Source organism: Monodon monoceros, unplaced genomic scaffold, assembly GCF_005190385.1.
Source record: "Monodon monoceros isolate NGI ecotype Baffin Bay Population unplaced genomic scaffold, NGI_Narwhal_1 Super_Scaffold_11, whole genome shotgun sequence".
In the NCBI taxonomy this organism is placed as follows: Eukaryota; Metazoa; Chordata; class Mammalia; order Artiodactyla; family Monodontidae; genus Monodon; species Monodon monoceros.
Window position 1 is genome coordinate 107,797,418 of NW_021703767.1, and position 11,112 is coordinate 107,808,529.

The 11,112-nt window shown below is 40.0% G+C and overlaps 1 protein-coding gene and 1 non-coding gene across 4 annotated transcripts in view; one reads left to right on the forward strand and one right to left on the reverse strand.

Annotated features, from left to right (window-relative positions):
• KCNAB1 (potassium voltage-gated channel subfamily A member regulatory beta subunit 1) overlaps positions 1 to 11,112 on the reverse strand; it is a 411,284-nt gene that overhangs the window by 353,206 nt on the left and 46,966 nt on the right. The window lies entirely within an intron of this gene.
• On the forward strand, positions 4,428 to 4,562 carry LOC114891349. Its single transcript, XR_003792462.1, has one exon. It is a non-coding gene; the product is annotated as a small nucleolar RNA SNORA70 (small nucleolar RNA).

Below are 11,112 nucleotides of genomic sequence, written 5' to 3' on the forward strand. Positions count from 1 at the left end.
AAATACATTCTACTCCCCCAAATCTCTGGCGACTTGGTCCAATTGAATAAATACAAAGATTAGGGTCTGTGGTTTGTGAGGGAAGCTTACAAGATGGAATCCACCGTAGGCTGGGCTTTTTTGTCATTGATTTCCAAGGGAATTTTCAGAAACAGACTGTCCAAAGAGAACAATTGGTTATGCACTTAAAGATTGCAGGCTCTGCACATTTTCAGCTCTCTGGGGAGTGGGGTGATGGTGGGGAATGGAGAGCCCTTGAAATAAGTGCTCAGAGCACTGAAGTACATACACACTGGACTGTTCCTTGTGATTGGTTTATTCAAAGTGGAAAATGTTATGCAAACACAAAGAACTGTCTTCAGGGAGGACATATTTCACATTCTTGTCCTTTAATGGGCCTAATGATATAAAATTGCATAAAATAAGTATTGCCACTAAATGAAGAGTACAAATCTCTTCCCTTCTTGCTATCTCATTTCCCTCAAGGAGACTCTTTCAAGCACTCTGCTTTATATAGCCTGTGCTAATTTCTCCATAGCCAAAGGACCACTGGGGAGAAATTTATATCTAAAATACAGACATATGTATTAGGATTCCTCAGGAAAGCTATGATTCAATGACATTTATAGGTGGGGAGAAACCAATATCGACTATTCTTACTCTTACAATGATGTTTCTGGAAAGGGTATTGTAGATCAAAATTATATAAGTGGAAACTGATTTAAGTGTGTGTATATGTTTGTGTGTGTTAAGTTTCTGACTGATCTGATGCTCAGATTTGATAGAAACGGCCCTAAACAACATATTTAACCAGTGATATTTTTTTCCCTCAGGTAGATCACACAAAGGTAAGGACAACATAATTGGGTAAGCACAGAAACTCTGAGAAGATAGTGTGCAATAACCTTTGAATCATGCCTCAGGAAGTGACCTCGCAGGCATGTTTTGTTCAGTTCACCCCCAGAGAGCAGTATGTGGAATTCCTCTCTTTACCCCAGTTTGCATAAGAGACTTAGCTGATCAGAAAACACAGTGTGCTCAGATCCAAGAGAAACAGAAAGCTGGGACCTTGTGAGCCCAGAGAGAAGCCGTTCTCGGGATAAGCAGCCTGCAGCAGTCAAGGGAAAAGGGGCCTCTTCGGAAATGAGGCTGATTAGGATATTGTGCTTAAAACAAACTTTGAACAAGACTAAAAGCAAAGGCCATTTAGAAATAGTCAAATATCCCATGTGGCAAGAACAGCTCAAGAAGCAAAATTCAAATAGAACAAGAATAGAAACTGTTCTCTAAGGGGTTTTGCCAGTTCCTTCTTGAAGAGGGACAGACCATCAGTGTTTGTTGTATATAATGAGGCTTAAAATCACTGCATATGGTTTCGATTATACAGAGTAGGTCCAAGTATTTTCAACTCATTCTTTTTTCATCTTCCTAAGGTCCCAGTGCAACATCTCTAGATGAAGATACTGGGGCTGAAGGAACCTTATTTGTCACTTGTCTGGTGAACTTAAGATTCTGACCCTGAGAGTGAGCTCACTAGGGAAGTATCACTCTTTACAAAATGTTGCTTTAAGGGCTTATTTATGTCTTGGGCTACTATTAGATACAAATGGATAATATAAAGATTTAAGTGTGTAAAAATCAATTTAACAATGTGGCATGATAATAAGTCATGTAAAATTGTTTTATATGATATAGTATAAAAGTGTTTCATAGAACACTCATTCTTTGCCTTATTCCTACTGGAAAAGAAATGAGACGAAGGAGCACTTTCATTAGAGTCTCAGAATTAAGAAGTTCTTCTTTCAACAAGATTTTCATAGAAATGTGGAAAAAGTAACCAGGGCACCTTGATTACTAAGAAAATGATCTGGGAATTCTTGTTTACCTGCCTTCCATTTACCAGTATAAATTTCTATGGAGCAAATGTCCACATTAGAGATTAATGGTGATTTTGCTGTTCTCAAAAGAGGACAATCTCGCCACTGTCTTGAGCTGATTTCTCACCAGCATCTCCAGCTTCATGTGCGTGCTGATGTTATGAAAGGTAAGTGTATGTACTTCTAAATTCCATTATTCAATACATGTTGATACATGCATGCCGTATTGCCTGAAATAGACACTAAATTTATATTTATTTATTGAATGAATAAATGAATGACTAGATGTGGTAGGTACTCTGCAAGAATGTGAAGAATGTTTAGATGAATAAGATTTATTGTATATTAGAGATTTAAGATATACTTTTTAATATTTTTACATCTCAATTAGAATGCTTCTTACAGTCAATAGTCAAAATTATCATAGGCAATGGGTCTCTTTCTTAATGGTACACAAATTAACGCTGCATCTTACAACTGATGGTATCTTTGATTTGATGATTATGTTATGTCACATATCTGACTGAGAGAACATGGCTTGTGCAAAAACCTTGGACTGGAACCAGAGTACAGTTTTCCTGACTCTTGGCTGAATACATCGTACCACACCACTTTACATGATAAAAATTTCGTAAATAATCCCAATCTGCGCTGACTTTTTTTTCCTTTCGGTCAAAAAGCTATTTGGTTTAAAACTGGCTGTTTGTTTTTATCAAACATACCAGATCTTACACATTTCAATGAGTTTTTCTTCAAAGCAAGCACCTTTGAAAATTAGACACTTTTATTTTATTTTGTACTATGTTGTCATAGTACAAAACATCCCTGGGGTTTGTTTGATGTCATTTTCAGAGGAAGTTTATCTGTTAGAAAAGAATGCCAACCTTCTCACTTAGAACAGTAGTACTATTACTTCCTAGAGGGCATTTCAGAAATTTGCAGAAGTGATTTGATTGTAACACTGATTACATTGCCACTGCCTTTTAGTAGGTATAAGTCAGGGACAAGCTTGTGCCTAATCTTTGTTGAAAGCTCCCTACTTTTCCATCCCCTACTCCTTTGGTCCCTGTAAAAAAACCTCATATGCCACCTGCTGCAGACATCCCAGCCCACGTGGACATCCCAGCCCGTACATCCACACTATCCAGGGAAGAGATCCATAGAAGAGGCTGTACAGGCCCTTCAGGCAGGGAATTCTGGGTATGCAGGTAAGATGGTCCAGAAAGGGGAGCAGCTGGATGGGCACATCCCTTGGGTCCCAAGGACTCTTTGCTCTCTTGGGGTCAGAGTAGGGTCCTGGACTGCCTGGGGCAATACTAGTCATGCTGCCCTGCAGGCACAGCCCAGCACAGCCAAGCAGTGTCTGTCCTGATGACTCCCAAATGTTCTGCCAAACTAAACCATTTCAAACATAAACTCGTTCATAAAAATCTTTATAAGAAGTTACTCAAAAAGCCCAATCTTCTAGAAGGACTTTATTTGGAAGAGAGAAGCCTGTATGGAATAAAGATGTTGTCATAAAAATTATCGACCAGTTTATTCACTGAACACATTGTCTACCAATTTCAACTATTCATTTAGTTGGAAAGGTTGTCTGCACAATAGTGCAGGTACCACAAAAGCAAAGAAACTTTGTGCAAACAGCTAACAGATAAGATCTGAAAGCCTTGTAACAGATTTAAAACTACGTAAGTAGTACAGAGATCTCACTGAATTTCATTAATTAGCGGTTTTAAAATATCCCATGTTATTGCCTACTTATATACACATAATTTAAAATTTTCCTAGTGCAATGATAAAAATAATATATTGACATTATTTCTTTGGGGGTTACCTGTTACTTTGCAGTCTTACTCTGTTACTATCCCTCTAGTTCTACCACACCATTTCTTTACAGGTCCCTACATTACATTACTATTTGTTTTCAAATGCATCCTTTGCTCACTTTGCCTGTGGATGGCTAAAACCTCCAGGGCCTTCGTCTGTACTAGAATCTGAGTGCGGCCTCCACAGGCCACAGGACCACAAGGCAGGAACTAATGTGCCACCTCATTTCTATTTTTTCCCACAGCATAACACTGAGAATGATTCTCATACTATACTTAAAAGTCAAGCCCAGCATGTTATTTGCCATATTACACTTTCTCATGACTTTTACAATTTATCTTGGCCCATTACCTCTATTTTAGTAAGGCCATTTCCCTTTCTCTTATAATAACACATGTCACTGAACATCTGCATATGGGAAGAAATGAGGGAGGGAGGTAAACTCCAGCCAGAAGCCGGGCAATTCCCACACCTCAGTTCCCAACATCACAATAGGCTTTCTTTTGCACAACCTAGAAATCCCTCACTACCCTTCAAGGAATCACTCTGTGATCCAGAGGGGAGGAAAGGGCATGTAAGAACACAGTAAACAAGTCCCCAATTCAACAAGATTTGAAATGGTATTCAAAAATGGGAACTGATTATTTGCATTTGAAAACTGAAACAAGGAGTGATCAGAAGTACAAAAGGCAAGTAAACCATAAATATAAAAGTAATGTTACTCTGCAGCCAGTTAAGCCAACCATGCTCTTTTCCCCATGGGAGCCCCATGGGCAATGGCCACAAACAGCAGCCTCCTCGGTAGTGTATGCAGCCTTTTGCTCATGTGGGTTGTCCTAAGGGACCTTGGAGACAAGCCTTTCCAGTGGACATTCATGCCTGACCTCATGCTGTCCCCAAACTAGGCTCCAGACGTGTATGTGGGGTACCTTTGGAAAGCCCTAGAGCATAGTGGCCAGGGTCCACTTCAGCCGAGTCATCATGTCCATCCACACCAAGCTGCACAACAAGGAGCATATGATTGAGGCCCTACTCAGGGCCAAGTTCAAATTCCCTGGCTGCCAGAAGAGCCACATCTCCAAGAAGTGGGGATTTACTAAGTTTAATGCAAGAGAATTTGAGGAGATGGTGGCAGAAAAGGGGCTCATCCCAGATGACTGAGGGATCAAATACATTCCTAATAGTGGCCCCTTGGACAAATGGTGGGCCCTGCACTCATAAGAATCTCAGGGCTGTTCCCACCTTACTCACACCCCCCAATAAATCCTACTTTCCTGTCCAAAAAACAAAAGGAATGTTAAACATAAGTGAAAACATTAAATATACCAAAACAATTGCTCAGAAAAGGAAAACTGAATGCAACATAAATCTGTAGAGGAATTATGATGTTTGTTAATAGAGCCAACTTCGTGCTACATTTTGTTAGTTAGGAGCATGAACTCATGAGAAACACAAAGTCCTGCTGATTGTGGGGACCGCTACCTCCTCAGTCCCATCTATTCTGCTCATCTAAGCTCTGTCTCCCCCTTCTCTTGAATCTTCAGGCTGAGACCTTTGGTGCACTGACCACACACAATATCACACATCTGTGTGCACCAGTGACCAGCTAACCCATCCGTCTATTAATCACAGCACAGCTTACAGTATAATACTTTAGTCACATGTTAGCCGTCATCACAATCTCCTTTCACATCAAAAGGGTTTTAGACAACATCCCCAGGAACAAAAGTATAATCAGCAGCAAGGTTTTTCAATTCTTCCTACTTAAGCATGTGTAATCTATTTTTATTCCACATGCACGTACAATTCATTCTCCCTTTTGCGGGACTAGCTACAAAAAGAGATGGAATGTCTTAAAATAAAGATTCAATGGTATAAAAAGAATAGGAAGTTTTAGTGGGAAATGTCCTGTGAAAGGAGACCTGAGTCCTAGATCCAACTACGTCACTGGGTACTTACTGTGTGACCCAGGTCATGCTAAACAGCACCTTCCTGGACTTGGGTAGAGCAAACACCCTGAGCAACAAAACCCAGCATAATGTTTTTCTCCCTTAAAAAAAAAATCCCAATTCCTTTACAGATCTTTTGTGTTACACTCACCTTTCTTCTTCTGAGCAAATGAACTACTCATACACCAGGCATCATGCTAGATGCCCAGAAAACAAGATGGATATGAACATGGTCCCCACTCCAGATACCTTCAGATCTGGTGAGAGAGATGGTCATGTATACAAATAATTACAAACAGAGGCATGTAGGGAGGAACACAGGTGGAAAATGATCAATTCTTCTCAAGAGAGCTGCCTCATTTGTGACACCAAAACCTTCCCTGCTCGTATGCTCGTATACAGAATGTTGTGAGGATCGAATGGGACACCATATGTGAACGCACCTCCCTGTCTTTCTTATCTGGTCACATCTAAACTGTAGTGTTGGGCAAATTGTCAACAGACAAAGGGGAGATAGGGCAATTCATATTTCATATTTCACTACTTTCCCAGATTAGTTCACCATATTTAGGTAATTGATTCTAAAAGGCAGCCTTCCCTGAAGCCAGTGGGTTAAGGATCAGTTAGAACTGAGAAGGATAATATGCAAGACGTTGCAAGCTAGATGCCCAGCATTGACTTTTGTATATTAGTGTGCATCATCCAATCCCTCAGTGGGAAGACAGGATAACAAGTGATGAATCACGTAGATCACAAGGTTGTATGCACACTAAATGAATCTTTGTACTGTGGCATCCATGCGACGTTTGGCCTTGATTTATAATTCTGTACAAAGTTCGTCACTGATGGAAAAGGGTAATAAAATAACAAGATAAAGTTTAATTAAAAGTACTTCTTCAGGAGATGAGGGGTCTGAGCACAGCTCACAAGAGTGTGACCTGTGGCTCTGGCCTCAGGACAGCTGGCTGACCAGGAGCAGGGAGCATGGACCATGGGGAAAGTTTCTCAGGGTTCTTTCCTCCACCAGGCACTGCCAGCAGCCAGCAGGCCCTCATTCCTCAGCCTAATCCTTCGGGTTCCCAGCAGCAGCTGGTGATGGCTGTTCTAGCTATCAAGGGAAAAGAGGAGACAAAAGCCCAAAGTGTTTTCTAAGAGGCCATTTCTTTTTGCCTCTTATTAAAAACACCAAGCAGGCCAGCTAGCTGGAGGCACGAACTTCGGGAAGCCATGCTGCCAGCCACAGGCGAAGGGCCATATGCCTATTATGCTGGAACTACTCTACCGGATTCCTGGACTTCTACAAAGGCACTCTCATCCTTGGGTATAACTCTGGGTTCTTCAGGGGCTCCCAGACCACGCTGAAGGATGAGAGCCAGTTTACGAGACACTGCAAGGTCCACAGCCAGGACCAAGGGTACATCAATGGCGCTACAGATAGCCATTGCCAGAAGAATGACCAAAGACTAGCAAGAATTGTTGAATGAGTGCACAATTTTTGCCGTGTGGCTGACAGCATCTTGGTGCTCCTGCCAGGTGTTAGGCCTGAGCCTCTGAGGTGGAAGAGCCGAGCTCAGGACACTGGACCACCATAGAACTGGTGGCCACATGTAATATCAACCGGCAACAGCTCTCCCAGAGACCTCCATCTCAACACTAAGACCCAGCTCCACTCAATGACGAGCAAGCTCCAGTGCTGGAAACCCCATACCAAACAACTAGCAAGACAGGAACACAACCCCACCCATTAGCAGAGAGGCTGCCAAAAATCATACTAAGTTCACACACACCTCAAAACACATCACTGGCCACAGTCCTGCCCACCAAAAAGACAATATCCAGCCTCATCCACCAAAACACAGGCACCAGTCCCCTCTACCAGGAAGCCTACACAACTCACTGAACGAACCTTACCCACTGGGGGCAGACAACAAACACAACGGGAACTACAAACTTGCAGCCTGTGAAAAGGAAACCCCAAACACAGTAAGTTAAGCAAAATGAGAAGACAGAAAAACACACAGCAGATGAAGGAACAAGATAAAAAACCCACCAGACCTAACAAATGAAGAGAAAATAGGCAGTCTACCTAAAAAAGAATTCAGAGTAATGATAGTAAATATGATCCAAAATCTTGGAAATAGAATAGACAAAATGCAAGAAACATTTAACAAGGACCTAGAAGAACTAAAGATGAAACAAGCAATGATGAACAACACAATAAATGAAATGAAAAATACTCTAGATGGGATCAAGAGCAGAATAACTGAGGCAGAAGAATGGATAAGTGACCTGGACAATAAAGTAGTGGAAATAACTACTGCAGAGTAGATTAAAGAAAAAAGAGAAAAAGGAACTGAGGACAGTCTCAGAGACCTCTGGGACAACATTAAACGCACCAACATTCGAATTATAGGGGTTCCAGAAGAAGAAGAGAAAAAGAAAGGGACTGAGAAAATATTTCAAGAGATTATAGTTGAAAACTTCCCTAATATGGGAAAGGAAATAGTTAATCAAGTCCAGGAAGCACAGAGAGTCCCATACAGGATAAATCAAAGGAGAAACACGAAAGGCACATATTAATTAAACTATCAAAAATTAAATACAAAGAAAAAATATTAAAAGCAGCAAGGGAAAAGCAACAAATAACATACAAGGGAATTCCCATAAGGTTAACAGCTGATCTTTCAGCAGAAACTCTGCAAGCCAGAAGGGACTGGCAGGACATATTTAAAGTGATGAAGGAGAAAAACCTACAACCAAGATTACTCTAGCCAGCAAGGATCTCATTCATATTCGGCGGAGAAATTAAAACATTTACAGACAAGCAAAAGCTAAGAGAATTCAGCACCACCAAACCAGCTTTACAACAAATGCTAAAGTAACTTCTCTAGGCAAGAAACACAAGAGAAGGAAAGACCTACAATAACAAACCCAAAACAATTAAGAAAATGGACATAGGAACATACATATCGATAATTACCTTAAATGTAAATGGATTAAATGGTCTAACCAAAAGACACAGACAGGCTGAATAGATACAAAAACAAGACCCATATATATGCTGTCTACAAGAGACCCACTTCAGACCTAGAGACACATACAGACTGAAAGTGAGGGGATCGAAAAAGATATTCCATGCAAATGGAAATAAAAAGAAAGCTGGAGCAGAAATTCTCATATCAGACAAAATAGACTTTAAAATAAAGACTATTACAAGAGACAAGGAAGGACACTACATAATGATCAAGGGATCAATCCAAGAAGAAGATGTGACAATTGTAAATATTTCTGCACCCAACATAGGAGCACCTCATTACATAAGGCAAATGCTAACAGCCATAAAACGGGAAATCGACAGTAACACAATCATAGTAGGGGACTTTAACACCCCACTTTCACCAACAGACAGGTCAACCAAAATGAAAATAAATAAGGAACCACAAGCTTTAAATGATACATTAAACAAGATGAACTTAACTGATATTTATAGGACATTCCAACCAAAAACAACAGAATACACTTTCTTCTCAAGTGCTCATGGAACATTCTCCAGGATAGATCATATCTTGGGTCACAAATCAAGGCTTGGTAAATTTAACAAAATTGAAATTGTATCAAGTATCTTTTCAGACCACAACACTATGAGACTAGATATCAGTTACAGGAATAAAACTGTAAAAAATACAAAAACATGGAGGCTAATCAATACTCTACTAAATAATCAAGACATCACTGAAGAAATCAGAGGAAATCAAAAATTAAATAGAAACAAATGACAATGAAAACATGATGACCCAAAACCTATGGGATGCAGCAAAAGCAGTTCTAAGAGGGAAGTTTATAGTAATACAATCCTACCTCAAGAAACAAGAAAAATCTCAAATAAACAACCTAACTTTACACCTAAAGCAATTAGAGAAAGAAGAACCAAAAAAACCAAAGTTAGCAGAAGGAAAGAAGTCATAAAGATCAGATCAGAAATAAATGAAAAAGGAATGAAGGAAACGCTAGCAAAGATCAATAAAACTAAAAGCTGGTTCTTTGAGAAGATAAACAAAATTGATAAACCATTAGCCAGACTAATCAAGAAAAAAAGGGAGAAGACTCAAACCAACAGGATTAGAAATGAAAAAGGAGAAGTAACAACTGACACTGCAGAAATACAAAGGATCACAAGAGATTACTACAAGCAACTATATGCCAATAAAATGGAAAACCTGGAAGAAATGGACAAATTCTTAGAAAAGCACAATCTTCCGTGACTGAACCAGGAAGCAATAGAAAATATAAACAGACCAATCACAAGCACTGAAATTGAAACTGTGATTAAAAATCTTCCAACAAACAAAAGCCCAGGATCAGATAGATTCACACGCGAATTCTATCCAACATTTAGAGAAGAGCTAACACCTCTCCTTCTCAAGCTCTTCCAAAATACAGCAGAGGGAGGAACACTCCCAAACTCATTCTATGAGGCCACCATCACTCTGATACCAAAACCAGACAAAGATGTTACAAAAAAAGAAAACTCAGGCAAATATCACTGATGAACGTAGATGCAAAAATCCTCAATAAAATACTAGCAAACAGAATCCAGCAGCACATTAAAAGGATCATACACCATGATCAAGTGGGGTTTATCCCAGGAATGCAAGGATTTTTCAGTATATGCAAATCAATCAATGTGATAAACCATATTAACCAACAGAAGGAGAAAAACCATATGATCATCTCAATAGATGCAGAAAAAGCTTTCAACAAAATCAACACCCATTGGGGCTTCCCTGGTGGCGCAGTGGTTGAGAGTCTGCCTGCCAATGCAGGGAACATGGGTTCGTGCCCTGGTCTGGGAAGATCCCACATGCCGCGGAGCGACTGGGCCTGTGAGCCATGGCCGTTGAGCCTGCGCGTCCAGAGCCTGTGCTCCGCAATGGGAGAGGCCACAACAGTGAGGGGCCCGCGTACTGCAAAAAAAAAAAAAAAAAAAAAAATCAACACCCATTTATGATACAAATCCTCCAGAAAGTAGGCATAGAGGGAACTTACCTCAACATAATAAAGGCCATATATGACAAACCCACAGCCAACATTGTTCTCAATGGTGAAAATCTGAAACCATTTCCATTAAGATCAGGAACAAGACAAGGTTGTCCACTCTCACCACTATTATTCAACATAGTTTTGGAAGTTTTAGCCACAGCAGTCAGAGACAAAAAAGAAATAAAAGGAATCTAAATAGGAAAAGAAGAAGTAAAACTGTCACTGTTTGCAGATGACATGATACTATACATAGAGAATCCTAAAGATGCTACCAGAAAACTACTAGAGCTAATCAATGAATTTGGGAAAGTAGCACAATACAAAATAATGCAGAGAAATCTCTTGCATTCCTATACACTAAGGATGAAAAAGCTGAAAGAGAAATTAAGGAAACACTCCCATTTACCATTGCAACAAAA